Source organism: Notolepis coatsorum, assembly GCF_963971535.1.
Source record: "Notolepis coatsorum genome assembly, chromosome: 1".
NCBI lineage: Eukaryota > Metazoa > Chordata > Actinopteri > Aulopiformes > Paralepididae > Notolepis > Notolepis coatsorum.
This window is the reverse complement of record NC_140165.1, coordinates 163,564,686-163,587,735: the sequence shown is the minus strand read 5'-3', so window position 1 is coordinate 163,587,735 and position 23,050 is coordinate 163,564,686.

Here is a 23,050-nt window from a genome sequence, read left to right as displayed (position 1 = left end):
AAAGAATAAATGAAAACAAAGAGTGGCTGGTCTTCGTAGCTTTTCTTCATTCTCCGGTGTAATAACTGCCAACTGAAGAACCCAGCGCGCGTTTAAATACTGGTACCAACTGGAACGCAGCACGAGCCCCGTTTACTGGTACCAGCGCGAGCCCAATAGGGGACCAAATCTACTAGCGCGAGGGACCAAATCGGGATGCGGGTCGCGTGAATACTTTCCCTGAGCCAGTTGTACTTCCGCGTTCGGTTTGCACGATCTGATTGGCCACTGACGTTTGTGTGTGCGCATCGCCACACACACACACACACACACACACACACACACACACACACACACACACACACACACACACACACACACACACACACACACACACACACACACACACACACACACACACAGACACAGTGCAGTTAAAACCTCTTTACCAAGCCGGCGGCGGCGCACGGAAGCCGGGGATAAACCACCGCGTCGCCCCACTGGCGCTTCAGCAGCCTCCACGGGCGAAATAACATATAACGTTACAGCGTACAGTTCCACACTGATGTACTGTGACACCCAGCAGAGTTTCTAGTTACAGTAGTGACGCGTGAATCGATAGTCCTAACAGTGTTTATTATTAAGAGTCAGATAGTCCGCCGCACAGTGTTTATAGTCCTAACAGTGTTTATTAGTAAGAGTCAGATAGTCCTAACAGTGTTTATTATTAAGAGTCAGATAGTCCTAACAGTGTTTATTATTAAGAGTCCTAACAGTGTTTATTATTAATTAACGTCATAAACCACATATCCGTTGTAGAAGCCCTTCAATGACAGTGCTCTCATATTTTGCGAATGCATAAACTATATCTAACATTATGGCTATGTGTCTAATATGGCTGTCGCTTATCAATGACTTCGCGAAAGCCATATTAGACACATAGCCATAATTTAAGATATAGTTTATGCATTCGCAAATATGACAGCTCTGTCATTGAAGTGGGTGGTGGCAGCGTTATAGATAGGAGGTGTACTGTATGTCAAATGTCGGTCATGTGGTGGAAGAGTTTAGCACAGTCACACAACAGAACACCAGTGTTTCTAGTAGATATGTTTATTAATATAAATAAACACCTCTGTCTGAACTGGTTCGACCACCAAATGATCCCAGCTCACTCTCTGCGCGTCTGCCGCGTCTCTCAGCGGATAAGGGCGTGTGCTAGGGCGGTCACGTGGCCGTGTGGCCAATCAGAGAAACGCTGAACGAAAAGCTGAACACAAGTTGGTTGCCTTTAATATTCATGCCGCCGGGACCCCGGGAGATCCTGGTGAGCCGTTTTTCCTGTTCCCACACCCGTGCACCACCTAACCATCTGACGAGCGTCACCCTAGCCTGGGCGGACCAGCGGGCGACGGTGGGTGCACTCAATGACTCGGGTGCTGATGAGAGTTTCCTGGACGTTGAGTTTGCCACCCAGGCCAACATTCCACTTGAGGACCTCGAGAGGCCCTTGGAGGTTTTCGCGCTGGATCAGCACCGCCTGGCTGACATCACTCAACGCACCTGTCCTGTCCTCCTCACCATTGCTGGTAACCACGTTGAGAGACTCCAGTTCTTTATTACCAGATCCCCTCTTGTCCCAGTAGTCCTGGGTCGGCCTTGGCTCGCGCTGCATGAGCCCCACATCGCCTGGTCCTCCGGCACCATCATTGGGTGGAGCTCCTCCTGTCATGCCCAGTGTCTTCAGGCGGCGTCCAGTCCTTCGCCCCGGAGTTCCCCTTGTGTGCCGCCCTCGGACCTCTCAACTATTCCCCCTGAGTACCAAGACCTCGGGGAGGGTTTCAGCAAGTCCCGGGCTCAGGCCCTTCCTCCTCACCGGCCTTACGACTGTGCCATCGACCTCCGCTCAGGGGCCCTCCTTCCCGGCAGCCGCCTCTACAGTCTGACCGTCCCTGAGAAGGCAGCGATGGATAAGTACATCTCTGAGTCCTTGGCAGCAGGCCTCATTCGGTCCTCGTCCTCCCCGGTGGCGGCCGGTTTCTTTTTTGTTGGGAAGAAGGATGGAGACCTTCGACCCTGCATTTACTATCGCCAACTCAACGAGATCACCATTAAGAACAAATATCCTCTTCCTCTCATGAACTCCACCTTCGAGCCCCTCACCCAGGCTACCGTCTTCACCAAACTGGACCTCCGGAGTGCCTACCATCTGGTCCGTATCCGAGAGGGCGATGAATGGAAGACCGCCTTCAAGAATCCCAGGGGTCATTACGAGTATCTGGTGATGCCGTTCGGCCTCACCAATGCTCCGGCGGTATTCCAGGCGCTCATGAACGACGTCCTCCGTGACATGCTCAAGGAGTTTGTGGTGGTATACCTGGACGACATCCTCATCTTCTCCAAGACTCTCGAGGAACATTTCCAACATGTCCGCCGAGTACTGGAGCGCCTCCTCCACAACCGGCTCTTCGTTAAGGCAGAGAAGTGCCGTTTCCACTCCGACTCCGTGGATTACCTTGGCTTCATCGTGGAGAGCGGCCTGACCCGAGCCGACCCTCGCAAGATCCGGGCTGTGGAGGAGTGGCCGGAACCCACCTCTCGGAAGGAGCTACAGAGCTTCCTCGTGTTCGCAAACTTTTACCGGAGGTTCATCCGGAACTACAGCCAAGTGGCGGAACCACTTACCAGGCTGACCTCTCCCTCCCTGCCGTTTGACTGGTCTCCAGCGGCCTGCGCTGCGTTCCGTTCCCTCAAGAAGAGGTTCACCACCGCCCCAGTCTTGCTCCACCCAGACCCCAAGAGGCAGTTTATTGTGGAGGTGGACGCTTCGGATACTGGACTAGGGGCTATCTTGTCTCAGCGGTCGGCGACGGACCAGAAGGTCCATCCGTGCGCTTTCTACTCTTGTCGTTTCCTTCCTGCCGAGAGGAACTATGACATTGGCAATCGGGAGCTGCTGGCGGTAGTGGCTGCCTTGGAGGAGTGGCGTCATTGGCTGGAGGGGGCCGAGGAACCGTTCACCATTTGGACGGACCATAAGAACTTGACGTACATCCGTGCATCCAAGCGCCTCAACGGCCGGCAGGCAAGGTAGGCCAGCTTCCTCAGTCGGTTCGACTTCTCGTTGACTTTTCGCCCTGGGTCCCGCAACACGAAGGCCGACTCTCTGTCCCGGTGACACTCCAAGGGGGCTCCAACCATTGAGGATCCGACTCCCATCCTCCCAGAGGTCAGGGTGGTGGGAGTGGTAACCTGGGTCATCGAGACCGTCGTCAGGCGTGCCCTACGTTTCCATCCCGCTTCCAGCAACGTACCTGTTCGTCGCCTCTTCGTCCCCGACTCAGTCCGGTCCCGGGTTCTCCAATGGGGCCATACCAGCCGGTTTGCCTGCCACCCCGGCGTTCACCGCACTTTCTCCTTCCTGGCTCATCGATTCTGGTGGCCCACCATGAGGAACGACGTCAAGGAGTTTGTTCTGGCCTGCACGGTCTGCGCCCGCAGCAAGGCCTCCCACCAGGCACCCTCCGGTCTATTACAGCCACTTCCCATTCCGAGCCGCCCTTTGTCCCATGTGGCGTTGGACTTCGTCACGGGTCTTCCACCGTCCCAGGGAGACACAGTCCTTCTGACTGTGGTGGACCGGTTCAGCAAGGGGGTCCACCTCGTGGCCCTTCCCAAGCTTCCCTCAGCTTCCGAGACAGCGGACCTCCTGACAAGCCACGTGTTCCAACTCCATGGTTTCCCCCAGGATGTCGTCTCGGACCGGGGTCCCCAGTTCACTTCCCAGGTATGGCGGGCCTTTTGCAAGGGATTGGGGGCAACTGTTAGTCTCTCGTCTGGTTACCATCCACAGACTAACGGACAAACAGAGAGGATGAACCAGAGCGTGGAGTCTGCTCTCCGTTGTGTTGCCGCCAAGATACCTGCTTCCTGGAGCCGGTTCCTCCCCTGGGTCGAGTACGCCATCAACTCCCTGGTCAGTTCCACCACCGGCCTCTCGCCATTCGAGGTATTCCTGGGCTACCAACCCCCTCTTTTCCCTGCTCAGGAGTCGGAAGTGGCAGTTCCCTCCGTGCAGGATCATCTCGACCGGTGTCGTCAAGTCTGGGAGATCACCAGGACTGCGCTGCTCCGGGCATCGGAGCGCGCCAGTCGGGGAGCTAACCGGCGCCGAACCCCTGCGCCGAAGTACCTACCTGGGCAGAGGGTATGGTTGTCCTCCAAGGATCTTCCGCATCGATCCATGGCCAAGAAGCTTAACCCCCGGTTCGTCGGCCCTTTTGAGATCCAGAAGGTGCTCAGTCCCACGGCGGTGAGTCTTAAGCTTCCTGCTTCCATGCGCATTCATCCCGTTTTTCATGTGTCCCGGGTTAAGCCCATCTCTCTCAGTCCCCTGATGCCTACTGCTCCAGATCCGCCTCCTCCCGAGATGGTGGACGGACACCCCCAGTGGAAGGTCCGTCAGCTCATGGACGTCCGACGGCGGGGACGGGGGTTCCAGTACCTGGTGGACTGGGAGGGATACGGTCCGGAGGAACGGAGCTGGGTCTCCCGCCAGCTCATCATGGACCCCGCCCTGGTCACCGACTTCCATCGGTCCCATCTGGGGAAGCCGAGGCCGGGCGGGTCGCCGGGTGGCTCCCGTGGAGGGGGGGGTACTGTGAGGATTGGGCCAATACCGCACGCTTCCAGGTACCAATTACCATCACGCACCTGAAGTGAGTTTCAAATCAGCTCGGTGGAGCCCTTATATACTCTGGGGTTCTGAACGTTCTGTGTCGGGTCGTTTTGGCTTACCACTAGCTGCTGCTTGTTTCCTCCCGTGTTGTTCCCCGTCTTATCTCCAGAACGTCTTTGGAAGTCGCCGCTGTTGCTCCTCTCTGCCATCCGTGGATCAGTGCCTCGTAGATCGCTTTGCGCATTGCGCCTTGGTGAGTTTTGGAAACTTTTTGGATGCTCTGTTTTTTCCTTGCATTTTCCTGGACTCGGGACCTTTCTGTTTTTTGTGTGTTTTGGTAAACACTGAAGATGTGTCGCTTGTGTTAGTACTGGACTCAGCTAATAATACTGGACTGCCTCGTATTCCATACGCTCGTTTGTTGACATTCTCTCTCTCTCTGTTCCTCCCCGAGTGGATCTGTTCCTCCCCGAGTGGATGTCAAAGTAGCTGCAGAGCCGCAGAGTCAGAGGCGCAACGCCACAGTGCCGTCTCTGCTCTGAGCCGAGCTGCAGAGCCGCAGAGCCTACTCTGCCCAAGGACATTCTCCCCTTATGCTTTTTGTTGTTTTTGCTCTTCTCTGTTTTGGAATTAAATACGCCCTGGTTTTTGGCTAACTCTGAACTACCTGTCTGTGCCGTGCTGTTGTGGTTGTTTACAAACCATAACACCTACTCTAGTGAGGCCTTTAACCAAGAACTGGAGAACATGGACTGGTCAGATGAACTCAGTGGTACACTAGTTGAAGAAACATGGCTTGGATTCAAAACCAAAACCAAACCAAATTCACAACAATACTTAACAACATGGCCCCCCTAAGAACCACCCGGGTTAAAAATCGCACTGAGCCTTGGATGTACACTGAAATACTGACCGCTATGAAAACCAGAGAAAAAATTCTCTGAAATTCATAAAAGTCAGACAAAGCTTACCAAAAGCTCAAACAGTGAACTCCAAGCCCACGTGGTTGAACAAAAAATTCAAAGAAACAGACTAAGAAATGACGTAAACACCATGATCAAAACCACAAAAAACAAATTTCATCAATGACAAAACTGAGGAAAACAAAAACAAACTTTGGAAATTACTCAACAACCAACTAGGCTGCAGCAAAAAACTAAAAACCAGATTTACAAACATAAACATGCAGACAGAAAACACTCTCATCACAGACAAACTGGATTTTGCCAAATACCTAAACATATTCTTTACAAACATAGCCACAACACTGCTTAATAAACTACTCTCCCACTCAGGGCATTTTGGGGTAGAACACATAGTAGCATACTACAAAAACCTAGGGGTCCGCAAAGACGACTTCAAACTTGAAATGGTAACAACAGATGAGGTACTCAAAATACTGAGCGCCCTCCAACCTAACAAGGCCACTGGCCATGACAACATCTCCTCCAAATTCCTCAGAGACTCAGCAGCCGCCATCACCCCAGTCATCACACACATAATAAACCTCTCCATAAAACAGGGACACGTCCCCAAAGACTTCAAAATTGCGAGAGTGACCCCCCTGCACAAAAAAGGCAGAAAATTAGACCCAGGCAACTACCGCCCTGTTTCTATTCTTACCTCCATCTCGAAAGTCATGGAAAAATGTTTCTACTAACAAGTCGAAAAGTACCTTGCGGAAAAAATCGAATCTACGAATTCCAATCTGGCTTCAGAACATCCCACTCCACTGACACATGCCTTCTCTATTTGAATGACCACATCAAACAACAGGTGGACGTGGGCAAATACTGCAGCATGGTCATGCTGGACCTACAAAAGGCCTTAGACACTGTCAATCACTCCATTCTGTTTGACAAGTGTTGAAAGCCTACGGGTGTCTCTTATCTATCTCAAATCACCTACTCGAGATAGAGCCCTGTGGACGCCCGATATCCCCCAGCGAGGTGCTAAACTCGCCAAGTTCTCGGGTCAATTACTATTCCTAATCACGCTTATTTCATAGTCACTAGTTAGTTATATCCAGTTGATATAAAATATAAGCGTAGAAGAGTTGTTAACCTCTTCTTTGTTTGTAATAAACCGAATGTATGTCTGGGAGAACTCCTTGCCTATAATAATAATAATTATATTATCATTATCATTATCATCACCATTATCATCATTTTAGGAAAAGCCTGTAATGCTAATCATTTGTAAGCCTGATGATATTACTACTCTTTTAATAAGTATTACTACTGCTAATAGTGTAATATTAGCGTAATAACACTTATAATCATTTGCAAACCTCATAACCTCTTATCAGTTCGACAGGTCCATCAATCCGTGGCCCGATCGTCAGGCCCTGCAGTGGCCGACTCTCAGTTTCCCACAAACCCAATGGAGCCCGTCGAACACAGAGATACGGGCGCTTGCAAACAACAAACAGTGATATATATATTATATCCTTTATATAACTTTAGCTAAAAGCAGTAACCAGCAATTGATTTAATCTGCATGGCTTCCAGAATATAGCTATACCGTTTTACCTCAGATGAGAGCAGGGCGAGGCCAGCGTTGTGACACATTGTGATAGAACAGCACGAAAGAAAGCAGTCCACGAATTCAATAAGTATTTTAACAAAGTTGGTTTAATTATAAAAAGTAAGTTACAAAGATTCTGTCTTGGAAATGTCCAATCCAGTAAAAATAAGTATAAAACAAAACATCTGCTCTCAAGCATAGCATAGCATCTAAAAAACAGAGTTTTGGCATAGGGACTCCACTCTGAAAAATAGACAGACTCGGTTCCAATACATCGCTCAACCGTGTCTGTTGCTATAAGAATGGCAATCAGAAATCTCAAAATCAAAAATCTAACTCGGAGCAAGCAAGCCAGGCTTTATATACCCAGGTTCTGCATCATATCAAGACCTCTTACTATTGGTCTAAATACAGTGATGTCATTCTATTCTATAACACATAACACATTCAGTATGGATGAACCCTCCTCCCTTTCTAGTCGTTACAGTTACTGGAGAAGTAACAGATTACTTTCTGTTGGGAAAAACCCTATTACTTCACTTGTCATGTTTATGCATGTTTGCAATGATCTAAATTTTACAGAAAGCAGATATAGCATATATATACATGTACAATTCAATACTCATATACTTAAACACTGATTGATATGTTCACACATCATATATGTAGTTTTTTTAAAGTCTATAATAGCTCTCTGCCCCAGAACTGTAAGGGTTAAAACCCTGCCACAGCGATCCACCTTTAAGGTCACATTCATGGCTTCAAGAACTGTAAGAGAGGGCTACACAAGATATGGTAGTTTACACAAGTTACAGTTTTATAGTCTATAGTTCTTACAGTTTTACACAAGTAAGGAGAAAGAATACATAATAATAATATGTATTAATAATAATATTAATTATAATAATTAATTAATAATCATAACTTCTTCATAAATCACTGACTTTCAGTGCGCATTTGGTGCTTAGATCAGAGGCCTACTTGTCCTGTTATCAAGCTTATAATACATACTTATATTTAATCCTCTATATATACATGTTAAATGCTCAATATACCGCATCATACAAGTGACAGAGAGAACAGGATGTCAAAATAAAAGGGTCATTTCGTGGCTCCTCAACACCCCCTCTGTCATCCTGGTCGGTCACTTTCCACTGTACTAATGGCGTCTGTACGGGGGGACGAGATGGCAATTGCGGGGTCACGATGGCTGTGACTCTCAACACCACCTCTGTCATCTTGGTTCCCTGGTACCCTGGCTGGACAGCCCGACAGGATAGGGGCCACGTCGTTGCTTGGCAGCTGGCGGGAAGACTTGCATCTGTTGTTCCCGGCCAATGCACCACTTGTTGCTGTCTGAAGAACAAAATGTCATAGTTCCATGGTCACCCCCTCTGACCTCTTGGATCTCTGTCGTAGTTTGAGGTAGGTTGAATTGTCACTTCTCGGGCAACCCCACGGGTCCCCGAGAATTGTAGCAGCAGTCCTCTATTGAAGCGTGGTTGGCCTGGTTGTGTGACCCTGTCCGTAGGCCACGCAGGACATCACAGATACAGTCCACAGAGGACTCATCTCTTTTCTATCTTCCAGGCCCATTCTGGGCTCTTGTCACCTTGTAACTTGGGTCCAGGCCGATGTCTCTCTGTCTCCATGTCACAGGATATGCGGGCATAATATCCCCTGTTTCATCGCCTGCCCATTCTCCTTCACCTCCTTACCATCCAGACTCCTCTGGACCGACAAGCCTTAGCTTTCTGCTTCCCGGCATTTTCTTTTCAAAAACACCGATCACAGAAACACTACTCGCTTACTAACTCATTCGGTTTCAGCTTATAGTGGCCTGACTGTACATTGAGCTGAACGCGGCGGCCATTACCATGGTCTTACTGCCATATGCGATCCGACCGGCAGGTGACAAGATGTCTCTTTAAGCCGTCTCCAGACATTAGAGAGGGGGTTTTCTTTTCTTTCTTTTTCTTTAATCCAACTTTGCGGCCTTAACCGCTCGACCAGCAATGCCCACAAAAATGCAGATGCCTTTTAATTTGCCACTGCTTTCCACTGAGGGCCATACAGATCAATGTCCTTTGTCTGGCGCATTCTAAAGCGGAAGGTTATGACTTCCTAGGTGCTGATAAGAGCACATCCAAGTAAGGTTTAAACTCACTTTTGTAATCTGTTCATTTCAGAGTTCTCTGTTATCAATATTCTAGTTTATTTTATTTGGCTGTATCTCAGCCCGAACTCAGGGACGCCATGTTGAAAGCCTACGGGTGTCTCTTATCTATCTCAAATCACCTACTCGACATAGAGCCCTGTGGCCGCCCGATATCCCCCAGCGAGGTGCTAAACTCGCCAAGTTCTCGTGTCAATTACTATTCCTAATCACGCTTACTTCACTAGTTAGTTATATCCAGTTGATATGAAATATAAGCATAGAAGAGTTGTTAACCTCTTCTTTGTTTGTAATAAACCGAATGTATGTCTGGGAGAACTCCTTGCCTATAATAATAATAATTATATTATCATTATCATTATCATCACCATTATCATCATTTTAGGAAAAGCCTGTAATGCTAATCATTTGTAAGCCTGATGATATTACTACTATTTTAATAAGTATTACTACTGCTAATAGTGTAATATTAGCGTAATAACACTAATAATCATTTGCAACCCCATAACCTCTTATCAGTTCCACAGGTCCATCAATCCGTGGCCTGATCGTCACGCCCTGCAGTGGCCCGACTCTCAGTTTCCCACAAACCCAATGGAGCCCGTCGAACACAGAGATACCGGCGCTTGCAAACAACAAACAGTGATATATATATATATATTATATCCTTTATATAACTTTAGCTAAAAGCAGTAACCAGCAATTGATTTAATCTGCATGGCTTCCAGAATATAGCTATACCATTTTACCTCAGATGAGAGCGGGGCGAGGCCAGCGTCGTGACACATTGTGATAGAACAGCATGAAAGAAAGCAGTCCACGAATTCAATAAGTATTTTAACAAAGTTGGTTTAATTAGAAAAAGTAAGTTACAAAGATTCTGTCTTGGAAATGTCCAATCCAGTAAAAATAAGTATAAAACAAAACATCTGCTCTCAAGCATAGCATAGCATCTAAAAAACAGAGTTTTGGCATAGGGACTCCACTCTGAAAAATAGACAGACTCGGTTCCAATACATCGCTCAACCGTTGCTATAAGAATGGCAATCAGAAATCTCAAAATCAAAAATCTAACTCGGAGCAAGCGAGCCGGGCTTTATATACCCAGGTTCTGCATCATATCAAGACCTCTTACTATTGGTCTAAATACAGTGATTTCATTCTACCAGCCAATCAACACATAACACATACAGTAAGGATGAACCCTCCTCCCTTTCTAGTCGTTACAGTTACTGGAGAAGTAACAGATTACTTTCTGTTGTGAAAAACCCTATTACGTCACTTGTCATGTTTATGCATGTTTGCAATGATCTAAATTTTACAGAAAGCAGATATAGCATAATTAGCATCATTTGGCACTAAAAGCTAAACATTGTCACCGGTATGGCTGTCCGCAACATGTCATTAATTGTGTGCGAGTGGTCGATCAGTTAGCCACATTAGCGTGAGCTAGGTTAGCCACTAGTTAACGTGAGCTAGATGGAAATACAAACAATGTAATGTTACTGGTGAAAAGGTGATTTACCTTGGAATACTCCTTTGCCAACTTGCTGTACTTTGCTTGCAGGTCTGCAGCTGGATTATGAATAGTCCCAACTTTAGCCAAGGTAACGTTAAGCTAAAACTAGCTTTTAAAATAGCTCTTCAGCTAATGCTAATAACAGAGCTCCCCGTCACACTGCTCTGTCGGGACGATGGCATTAAGAAAAGTTATAATTATTTTGTCTCGTCTTGTTTTAGTCAACAATATCAACATACATGAAGAGAAATTTCGTCCTGGTTTTTGTAAATTACATTTTTGTGTCCTCAGTTGTGGTCAACGATATTTAATAAACTATTTAGTCTTTTTAGCGTCACACGGTCTTCAATAATGTGACGTCACGTCTCGTTGTCGTCATGAAAAAAACCTTCGTTGACGAACAACTTTCGTCATCATTTTAGTTGACAAAATTAACACTGCTGATAACAAACTATTATTACACCTGGGTAAAACAGAGTCCATTCTCTACGGATCAAATAACAAACTCAGCAAGACCGACGGCTTTTCAGTTACAGTGGGTGACAATATAATAATATAATAATGCTGGACCTCTTTAGAGGTCTTTATTCGGCATGCAACAAACTGGGACATGCAATGGGAGCGGCACACACACACACTGGAATACACACACACATGCATTGTCTTTTTTCTCAGTCGCCGATGCGATTTAGCTCTGCGCTTAACCCATCCCGTCATCCTTCCCCCCAAGGGCAACCGGGAGCAGACAGGGCGTCGGCGAGGAGACGTGAGTACGTGAGCCGCGCCCGGGAACCAATCCAAGTGCTCCTGCCCGTCTTCGTCAAGGACGCGACAGCGTCAGCGATCTGTTGTGTGCATGTTTTTCCATTGGGTTTATGTTATCGGGGGGGAAACCCTTGCGAGCACGGGGAGAACATGCAAACTCCACTCAGAAAGGCCTGGGAGATCCCCCACCTGTGTACCTGGCATCGTGGAAACCTGGTCCCCATGCGGGAATCGAACCCTGGACCTTCTTGCTGTGAGGCGACAGTGTTAACCACGGTTAACCACCGTGCCGCCTATTGTATTGTCACAAGGAAAGATGAAATTAGTAGGCTGTCAAAGTTAACACGGTATTAACGTGTTATCGCCCGATTCTATTAGCGCCACTATTTTTTTTAACTCACGATTAACTTTTACGATTTTTTATTTTATTTTTTTTACTTTGGTGCTCTCATTGATTTGTTTCTGAAGTGTGTGTGTGTGTGTGAGTGTGTGTGTGTGTGTGTGTGTGTGTGTGTGTGTGTGTGTGTGTGTGTGTGTGTGTGTGTGTGTGTGTGTGTGTGTGTGTGTGTGTGTGTGTGTGTGTGTGTGTGTGTGTGTGTGTGTGTGTGTGTGTGTGAGATATAGAGAGAGAGAGGGGGTGAGAGAGATGAGGAAGGGGCAAGAGAGAAAGAGAGCTGGGAGAGTGTGTGTGAGAGAGAGAGGGGGGGTGTGTGATTACTCAGCCCTTGTGTGGGTGAATGTAACAAGTTCCTAACGTTTTCTGTCCCCTATTATTTCATGCACACTTTATTCATTGTTTAAAATTATTATTATTATTATTTTTATTTTTTTTTATTGATCTTTTCCCCCCTCCTTTTTCCTCCGATTTTCTCCCATCCCAATGTTAGTCGTTATGCCAATTCCCAATCCCCTTCCTGGTCGCTGAGCACTTACCCCCCACAGTCGGTCTGGGAGAGTGGAGGCTATCACGTGCTTCCTCCGACACACGTCTATCCAATCAACTGCTTCTTTTCACCTGGCAGCGCGGACTCTCACTGAGAGGGTGTAATGTGTGGAAGGATCACACTACCCCCCTTAGATCCTATCCACGCTGAGCAGGTGCCCCGACCGAACTGTAGGAGTCGCTGTTTACAACGACCCGGACCCACCCCTCCAGCTTTCCCATCCTCTAATACTGCCAATTGTATTAGTGTGAACGGCCAGCCAAGCTGGTGACAACGCCGGGAGCTGGATTCGAACAGGCGAATCCAGCGTCTCCGGCGTTGGTGACAAACGCAATCTCCGCTACGCCACCTGACCGCCTTTTATTATTATTTTCTTTTAAGTTATTTTGTGCATCACTCTGTTTTGAATTTGATGCAAATTTACAATGCATGAGGGTCATCCTTTTGTGTTAAATGGCTGCATAAAGCAAGCATTTGTTGACTCTCATGTTGATAAGAGTATTACAACTTGGAACTTGAAAAAGATCCGTTTAAGGTAGAGAAAAAATTAATAAATCAAAAATGCGATTCATTTGCGATTAATCGCGAGTTAACTATGGACAATCATGTGATTAATGGAGTTAAATATTTTAATCGATTGACAGCTCCTGGGTTCCATCCTAGAGGCAAATATTTCCTGTGACAAAATGGCATCCAATGTAATCAAAAAAGTGAACCAACAAACTAGATTATTGTACCGGATCTCCTCTCTGGTAAACAAGAATACCCTGAAGACTCTGGCAGGAGCACTCATTCAAGGGTACTACGACTATGCTTGCACCTGATGGTACCAAAGCACCTCAAAGGCTCTAAAAACAAGATTACAAACATCACAAAACAAACTGGTCAGACTACTACTTCAATATGAGCCTGAGGCTGCAGAGAGTCCCGACACTGTGGAAAACCTCCTGTGTGTTCCCTGTTCCTAAGTGGCCATGTCCCAGCACGTCCAAGGACTACAGGCCGGTGGCTCTAACCTCTCATATAATGAAGACCATGGAGAGGTTAGTCCTGGAGCAACTCCGCCCGGTGATCAAACCCCACCTAGATCCACTCCAGTTAGCCTACCAGCCCCAACTGGGGGTAGAGGATGCTGTCATCTACCTGCTGAACCGAGCCTACACTCACCTAGACAAGTCGGGGAGCACTGTGAGAGTCATGTTCTTTTTTACTTCTCCAGTGCTTTTGATACCATAAGGCCTGGGCTGCTGGGTGAGAAGTTGGAGGCGATGCAGGTAGAGGCCCCCCAGATGTCCTGGGTTATTGACTGATTGATCTGATGGGCAGACCACAGTATGTGGGCCTACGGAGCTGTGTGTCAGACAGACTGGTCAGCAACACCACAACCTCACAGGGGACAGTCCTCTCTCCCTTCCTCTTCACCGTCTACACACCAAGGACTTCCACTATCAGTCAGAGTCCTGCCACCTTCAGAAGTTTTCTGATGACTCTGCGATAGTGGGATGTATAAAGGATGGTGATGAGAGGGAATACCGGGAACTGGTAGTGGACTTCGTCACATGGTGCGATAAAAACCACCTGCAGCTTTGTGGCGAAGACCAAGGAACTGATTGTGGAGCTGGCGAGGAGGAGGAGTGCACCTGTGACCCCCGTTTCCTTCAATGTCTGTACAAGGATGTTGAGGATGTTCTACGAGTCGTTCGCCTTCTTGTACGCTGTGACCTGCTGCGGCAGCGGACTGAGAGCAGGGGACACAAACAGGCTGGTCAGGAAGGCCAGTAGCGTGGTTGGGGTGGAGCTGGACTCTCTAGCGATGGTGGCAGAGAGGAGGAGCCTTGCTAAGATCCAGGCCATCAGGGAAAACCCCACCCACCCACTATACACAGAATTGGCTGATAGGAGGAGCATGCAACACTCCCTAAATGTAGCACTGAACGGCACATGAAGTCCTTCATTCTGACAGCCATCAAACTTTAGAATGCATCAATGTGCCTCACTGCATCACTGAGCACAGGGTGACAGTTACCATCTTCATGGACTTTTACTTTTAAGACAACACTGTTCAATATTACACTTACTGGGGTAGTGGGTGCTGTTCACCACTAGGGGTTATGGCCAGGGCTAGAATGCTCCTCTCACATCCTAACCTAGGTTTTGGCAGTGGAAGCGCCAAAACACAGACAATACAAAAAGGTTAATTATGAACGGAGCCCGAAGGTGAGGGCAGGGAGGACTCCTCCACCTGAATGAATGAATGAATGAATGAATGAATGAATGAATGAATTAATGAATGAATGAATGAATGAATGAATGAATGAATGAATGAATGAATGAATGAATGAATTAATGAATTAATGAAAACTTTATTTAACAGATTGCAGAATGGGTACAATACAGTACGGCTCAATACACACAATTGTTAAGGGGATGCAGACCTGAGAAAGACGTTTGTCTTGTTTCCATCAGGGTCCCCCATTTTCAATTAATATAGACATTTATGACATACACAACATACATGACATTTATGGCATAGGGACATATAGGTATTTAGTACTGATACATTTGTGACATAAACGGTATTCAAATATACAGTACTGTTACCCCTAGATCCTGACAGAGTATATACATATGATGGGGAGGGGACTGTACATTAGGAGGGGGTGGGTGGGTGGGAGAAAGATATACATACGGCGGGGAGGGAATATATACATGCGGTGGGGAGGAGACTGTCTATTAGGAGGTGGTGGGGGTTTTGGGCATTTACGGTGGCCAGTTTAGAATTGCAGCCTCCCGTAGGTGCTCTTTAAGAGCGGTTTTGAATGTGGGTAGGGATTCACATTCCTTTACAGCTTTGGGTAGGGCGTTCCACATTGATGTGGCATAATTGCGAAACATGTTTAGTCCCTTGTTTGAGCCAAATCTGGGTTTAACATGATTTGTTGAGCTTCCTCTGGTGTAGTGGTTGTGGTATTCACTGACCTTTGGGAAGTATTTTGACATGTACATGGGTACCTTAGTCGTATAGTGTATCTTGTAGACCAGGCCCATTGCAAGTTGCTGTACTCTGTCGTCTACTCTAAGCCATTCTAGGTTGTCAAAGTGGGCAGGGGTGAGGTGGGTTCTGGGGGTAAGGTCAAGTAGTAGTCTGACCAGTTTGTTGTGTGATGTTTGTAATCTTGTTTTAAGCGATTTTGAGGTGCTTTGGTACCATGAGGTGCACGCATAGTCGTAGTACCCTTGAATGAGTGCTCCTGCCAGAGTCTTCAGGGTATTCTTGTTTACCAGAGAGGAGATCCGGTACAAGAATCTAGTTCGTTGGTTGACTTTTTTTATTACATTGGATGCCATTTTGTCACAGGAAAGATTTGCCTCTAGGATGGAACCCAGGTAGGTAATTTCGTCTTTCCTTGTGACAATATTGTCACCCACTGTAACTGAGAAGCCGTCGGTCTTGCTGAGTTTGTTATTTGAACCGAAGAGAATGGACTCTGTTTTGCCCATGTGTAATGATAGTTTGTTATCAGCGAGCCATATGCAGATTTTGCCTAGTTCCGAGCTGAGGGTTTTTTCAACCTGCAACTTGTTCTTGTCAGAGACCAGCAGGGCTGAGTCGTCCGCAAACCGGAACAAGTTACAGTCACAGGCTGACGACATTACATTTGCATAAATTAGGAAGAGTAGCGGTCCTAGGATGCTTCCTTGTGGAACACCACAGCTCACTGTGAGGGGGGGGGATAGAGTACAGTTTACCTCTACCATCTGTTCTCTCCCCTCCAGGTAGGATTTCATCCAGCTCACTGATAAACTATCAAAACCAATTGCTTTTAGCTTGTCAATCAAGCCTTCGGGCTAAAAAAGTGTTCAGTCATGAAACGGGGAAGCAGTGCCTTCCAGGCACAGGCCTGTAATATTGTCCTCCTGCCTGCAAGGGAGAGCACAGTTTAAAACAAGCCAGAGAGAGTCAGAATGCGCACATTCAATGCTCTCGACAGAGAGGGGCAGTTCACAGAATGAAAGGTGTTCAGAGCACTGCGCTCCAATCCTCCACCATTCAACTAATACTGTTCATATAATTCCCAGTTCCAATAACAGTTAATATGAATCCACAATTCCAATGCAATCACAGTTCTTCTATTCCTCCACTGACAGCTCTGGAAACAGTTCACTTGTCAGGCGCTGTGTTTGAATATTCGATACAATGTATATCCACTCACCCTGGCACACAGTGTTGCAACAATGTATCTAAATGGCCCGATGCTCCGTTCGTTCCGCAGCCCCGTGGGCGCTGTCTGCAAAGGTTCGGTAATGACAATCTTACTGGCAGGAAGCAGCAATAGCGCCGTGTGTACCAGCAATATCACCAGTCGGCGTCCTCGGGTTTCTCCTTCCTCCTCTGCGCCGGGTTTCGTCCTTCTGTCTCTCTCCCAGCTGTCAATATTCGCCACCCTTTTGAGCGAGTATGCAGGGTTCCAGGGCACCGCCCCTATGCGCCAGCCAGCCAGCTTCCTGCCCCCTCCAGCGGCACACCCTGGCTGCTGTCACTGGCCCCAGCACATATCACCATCCCCACAGGACGCTCCCCACGCTCTCACAGGGACTCCATGGACCTCATCTAAGCAGGGAAGAAGGGACAGCATGGCGCAGTACTGTGATAGGAGATTCCAGTACACAAAATAGTTGGATATGCACTTGCCTGTTAAAACGGCCAGGTAAGCATCTAGGTCCTCATCAGGACCATCACTGGGCGTGTCTTCCTCTCAGGGTCCAGCAGGTACATCAGCACACACACACACACACCCCCACCCGCAACACCGTTTTTTTGTGTGAAAATATCTGTTTTGAAAAATATCCATATACGTGTAGTCAGGGCCTAAAGGCCTCTGCATGCTACAGAAACTTCAAAGCAACTGCAACACAACATCGACAAAGCAACGGTGTTTTAGACACTCTGCCTTTATGCTTCTGCAACATCGACGCGCAAAGTTAGTTTAACTAAAGTTAGTTTAGGTTCGTGTTAACAATAGATAATGTACAAAATAAACGTATTTCCGGTGATTTTAGACGTCGCTCTTTTATTTTGAAAACCCCCGACCGGAAGTGTTATAGTGTCTGTTGCTAGCAGCTTAACTTTCTGTGCTTTTCGAGCTAACGTTACCGTAACATCATTAGTTTCCAATGGAGAGGACCTCGGCTCACATGCATGCAGCTCAAACTACCTATTGGAATAAATTAATTGATTGATGTTTAACTTGTCCCTGTGTGTGTCCAGTCATTTCGACTAGCAAACGTTGTATTTAACGTTACCTCAGGACGGATACCATTGTATTTACTTGGTTAGCTATGTAGCTAATGTGGATAGCATTTTGAATAGACCCAATGCTAGCTGGCTGGCTACAGCTTTATTTACTAAATTATGGAGGCTTTTTAATCGTCAAGGTAAGAGAGGATTTGTCATGATCAACTGAAGGCGTATGCTATGGAACAATATGTGCTTGGGTTTTCAGAAAAAGGCGAGCTATGTGACGCTAATTATTTAGCGTCAACGCTGGCTTCAACAATGGAGGATATTATTCTCTGCGGGACTAATATTATTCTATGACAGCCCCGCCCCCATTCGCTAACCAACCAATCACTGCTACGCAATATCAACGCAACGGTTGTTCAGATTAGATTCTGGGGACATGTACGCAACGTACAAGCAACACAGTCTACAAGACCCTCTAAAACAACCGCGCTGAAATCGCGCCGATGTTGTGTTGCAGTTGCTCTGAAGTTTCTGTAGCATGCAGAGGCCTTAAGAGTTGAGGTCGCAACATAAATTACATCACCATAGTCCTGTTGATTCAAAGACTGATTCAACAATTATTGAATCAGAGGACATCTAGATCTGTTTCTGTAGAGGAAACCAATTTTCTTTCCATTGCAACATTTCAAAATTAGATTACGTTAAGTGGCAATGTAAATGCAAAGCGGGGAGATCGTTAAGCCTCGGTGGAGGTCTGCATCGTCCATAATACATTAACAGTAACAAATGCTAATCGCAAATTTCTCTTGATTAATGTTGGCGTTTATTAAAAACCTCATCTCCATGTGTGATGCATGTCATCAATATTGTCATAATATTGTCATTGGTGGCCAGATCACCGCACCGATATGCAGAACGAGATGAAGCTGGCAGCTTCCCTCGCTCTCTCCTCGTCTTGTTGCTCCTCCTCCCGGGTGCCAGCAGGAGGTGTCATGTTTATCGACAGCCTCTCCCCAGAGAGAGGGCCATTCCATGAGCCACTGCTAAAGGATCAGAGTGTGGCCAGAAATTAACTGGGTATTGATTCACTGCAGAGCCATCCCCAAGACGGCCATTTGAAGGTACAGCACAGACTAGTCCTGCAGTCAACTGTCCTGTCACAACCTGCTGCTACTTGCCCTTTCTTCCTTGAGAGGCTGTAACATGGACCAAATGCAGGCTACAGACAGTAGTAGTAGTAGTAGTAGTAGGGATTAGTACAGAGCACAATGCTCTCAGACAGTATGTATTAGTATAGAGCACAGTGTAATCTAAACCACACATATAGTAGTAATATGTATTAATACAGAGCACAATGCTCTAGTCTAAACCACACAGGCAGTATGTATTAGTACAGAGCACAGTGCTCTAAACCACACAGACAACTAGGTATTAGTATAGAGCACAGTGCTCTAAAACTAAACCACACAGATACTTAGTAGGTATTAGTAGGTAGGGGCGACAGTGGCTCAGGAGGTAGAGCAGTCGTCTGGCAATCCGGAGGTTCCCGGTTCGATTCCCGCTCCTCACGTGCAGCGTGTCGATGTGTCTGTGAGCAAGACACTTAACCCCTAATTGCTCCCGATGAGCAGGTTGGCACCTTGCATGGTTGCACCTCTGCTGTCGGTGTGTGAATGTGTGAGTGAATGGGTCAAATGTGAGTAACAAATTGTACAGCGCTTTGGATAAAAGCGCTATATAAAAAAACAGCCATTAACATTAGTAAGTATTAGTACAGAGCACAGTGCTGTAACACAGACAGTAGGTATTAGTATAGAGCACAGTGCTCTAAACCACACAGACAGTAGGTATTAGTATAGAGCAGTGCTCTAAACCACACAGACAGTAGGTATTAGTATAGAGCAGTGCTCTAAACCACACAGACAGTAGGTATTAGTATAGAGCACAGTGCTCTAAACCACACAGACAGTAGGTATTAGTATAGAGCAGTGCTCTAAACCACACAGACAGTAGGTATTAGTATAGAGCAGTGCTCTAAACCACACAGACAGTAGGTATTAGTATAGAGCAGTGCTCTAAACCACACAGACAGTAGGTATTAGGATAGAGCAGTGCTCTAAACCACACAGACAGTTGGTATTAGTATAGAGCAGTGCTCTAAACCACACAGACAGTAGGTATTAGTATAGAGCAGTGCTCTAAACCACACAGACAGTAGGTATTAGTATAGAGCAGTGCTCTAAACCACACAGACAGTAGGTATTAGTATAGAGCAGTGCTCTAAACCACACAGACAGTATTATCAGAATAGAGCACAGTATTCTAAACCACAGATACAGTAGTAGTAGGTATTAGCACAGAGCACAGTGCTGTAAACGACACAGCCAGTAGTATTATGTATTAGTACAGAGCACAGTGCTGTAAACCACATAGACAGTAGTGCTGTAATATGTATTAGTACTGCGTGCCATATACATAATCATTATTTGATATAATGTCCTGCTTCAAACAGAGCTAGTACTGCGTGCCATATACATAATCATTATTTGATATAATGTCCTGCTTCAAACAGAGCTAGTACTAAATTATTATACTTTTTTTATTCCAACATGTATAAGGAATCTGTACTGTATGAGTTCCCGCCTCCCTAAAACCAGTCAGAGTCACACCGCTCATAAAAAAACCCAACCATGAACCCCACCATCATAGACAACTATTCAAGATTCAAGAGTTTTATTTGTCACATACATACACGAGACATGCAGTGAAATGTAGGTGGCCATGCCTGCCTCGATTGTGCAATAATACAAATAATAGAATAGAATAATGAAATAGAATAGATAATAAAATAGAATAAACGTTAGGTAAATGGAATATAGCTCCACTTCTACAAGGGTTATTTGCATATTATTGGTATCTAGGTACATCTATGGACCTCAGGGAATGTATTCACAGTGTCAGAAATATTGTGTCTATTAATAGGTTTGCTTAAATTGTGATGAAACAAAGGAGAATATGAATTTAGATTTTTCTTTGCATCTTTGACAGTGAATAACACCATGATAATAATGACCAAACTTAAAAAACTGCCACTGACCTCGTTCAGTACCCTCTTGAGATCATGTGTACAAAAAAATCTAAGGAAATTAATAAAGGGAAGATGATTAAACCGAAGGTTTTGTAGATACAGTACTGAATTCTCCCATCCGGACCAATGCACTTTGAAATATTATTATAGAATATAGAATATGATGCTTTGGATAAAAGCGCTATATAAAAAAACAGCCATTAACATTAGTAGGTATTAGTACAGAGCACAGTGCTGTAACACAGACAGTAGGTATTAGTATAGAGCAGCGCTCTAAATCACACAGATAGTACGTATTAGTATTGAGTGCAGTGCTGTAAACCACACAGACAGTAGGTATTAGTATAGAGCAGCACTCTAAACCACACAGACAGTAGGTATTAGTATAGAGCAGTGCTCTAAACCACACAGACAGTAGGTATTAGTATAGAGCAGCACTCTAAACCACACAGACAGTAGGTATTAGTATAGAGCACAGTGCTGTAAACCACACAGACAGTAGGTATTAGTATAGAGCACAGTGCTGTAAACCACACAGACAGTAGGTATTAGTATAGAGCAGCACTCTAAACCACACAGACAGTAGGTATTAGTATAGAGCACAGTGCTCTAAACCACACAGACAGTAGGTATTAGTATAGAGCAGTGCTCTAAACCACACAGACAGTAGGTATTAGTATAGAGCAGTGCTCTAAACCACACAGACAGTAGGTATTAGTATAGAGCACAGTGCTCTAAACCACACAGACAGTAGGTATTAGTATAGAGCAGCACTCTAAACCACACAGACAGTAGGTATTAGTATAGAGCAGTGCTCTAAACCACACAGACAGTAGGTATTAGTATAGAGGAGCGCTCTAAACCACACAGACAGTAGGTATTAGTATAGAGCAGTGCTCTAAACCACACAGACAGTAGGTATTAGTATAGAGCAGTGCTCTAAACCACACAGACAGTAGGTATTAGTATAGAGCAGTGCTCTAAACCACACAGACAGTAGGTATTAGTATAGAGCAGTGCTCTAAACCACACAGACAGTAGGTATTAGTATAGAGCAGTGCTCTAAACCACACAGACAGTAGGTATTAGTATAGAGCAGTGCTCTAAACCACACAGACAGTATGTATTAGTATAGAGCAGCACTCTAAACCACACAGACAGTAGGTATTAGTATAGAGCAGCGCTCTAAACCACACAGACAGTAGGTATTAGTATAGAGCAGTGCTCTAAACCACACAGACAGTGGGTATTAGGATAGAGCAGTGCTCTAAACCACACAGACAGTTGGTATTAGGATAGAGCAGTGCTCTAAACCACACAGACAGTAGGTATTAGTATAGAGCAGTGCTCTAAACCACACAGACAGTAGGTATTAGTATAGAGCAGCGCTCTAAACCACACAGACAGTAGGTATTAGTATAGAGCACAGTGCTCTAAACCACACAGACAGTAGGTATTAGGATAGAGCAGTGCTCTAAACCACACAGACAGTTGGTATTAGGATAGAGCAGTGCTCTAAACCACACAGACAGTAGGTATTAGTATAGAGCAGTGCTCTAAACCACACAGACAGTAGGTATTAGTATAGAGCAGTGCTCTAAACCACACAGACAGTTGGTATTAGTATAGAGCAGTGCTCTAAACCACACAGACAGTAGGTATTAGTATAGAGCAGTGCTCTAAACCACACAGACAGTAGGTATTAGTATAGAGCAGTGCTCTAAACCACACAGACAGTAGGTATTAGTATAGAGCACAGTGCTCTAAACCACACAGACAGTAGGTATTAGTATAGAGCGCAGTGCTGTAAACCACACAGACAGTAGGTATTAGTATAGAGCAGCACTCTAAACCACACAGACAGTAGGTATTAGTATAGAGCAGTGCTCTAAACCACACAGACAGTAGGTATTAGTATAGAGCAGTGCTCTAAACCACACAGACAGTAGGTATTAGTATAGAGCAGTGCTCTAAACCACACAGACAGTAGGTATTAGTATAGAGCACAGTGCTCTAAACCACACAGACAGTAGGTATTAGTATAGAGCAGCACTCTAAACCACACAGACAGTAGGTATTAGTATAGAGCGCAGTGCTGTAAACCACACAGACAGTAGGTATTAGTATAGA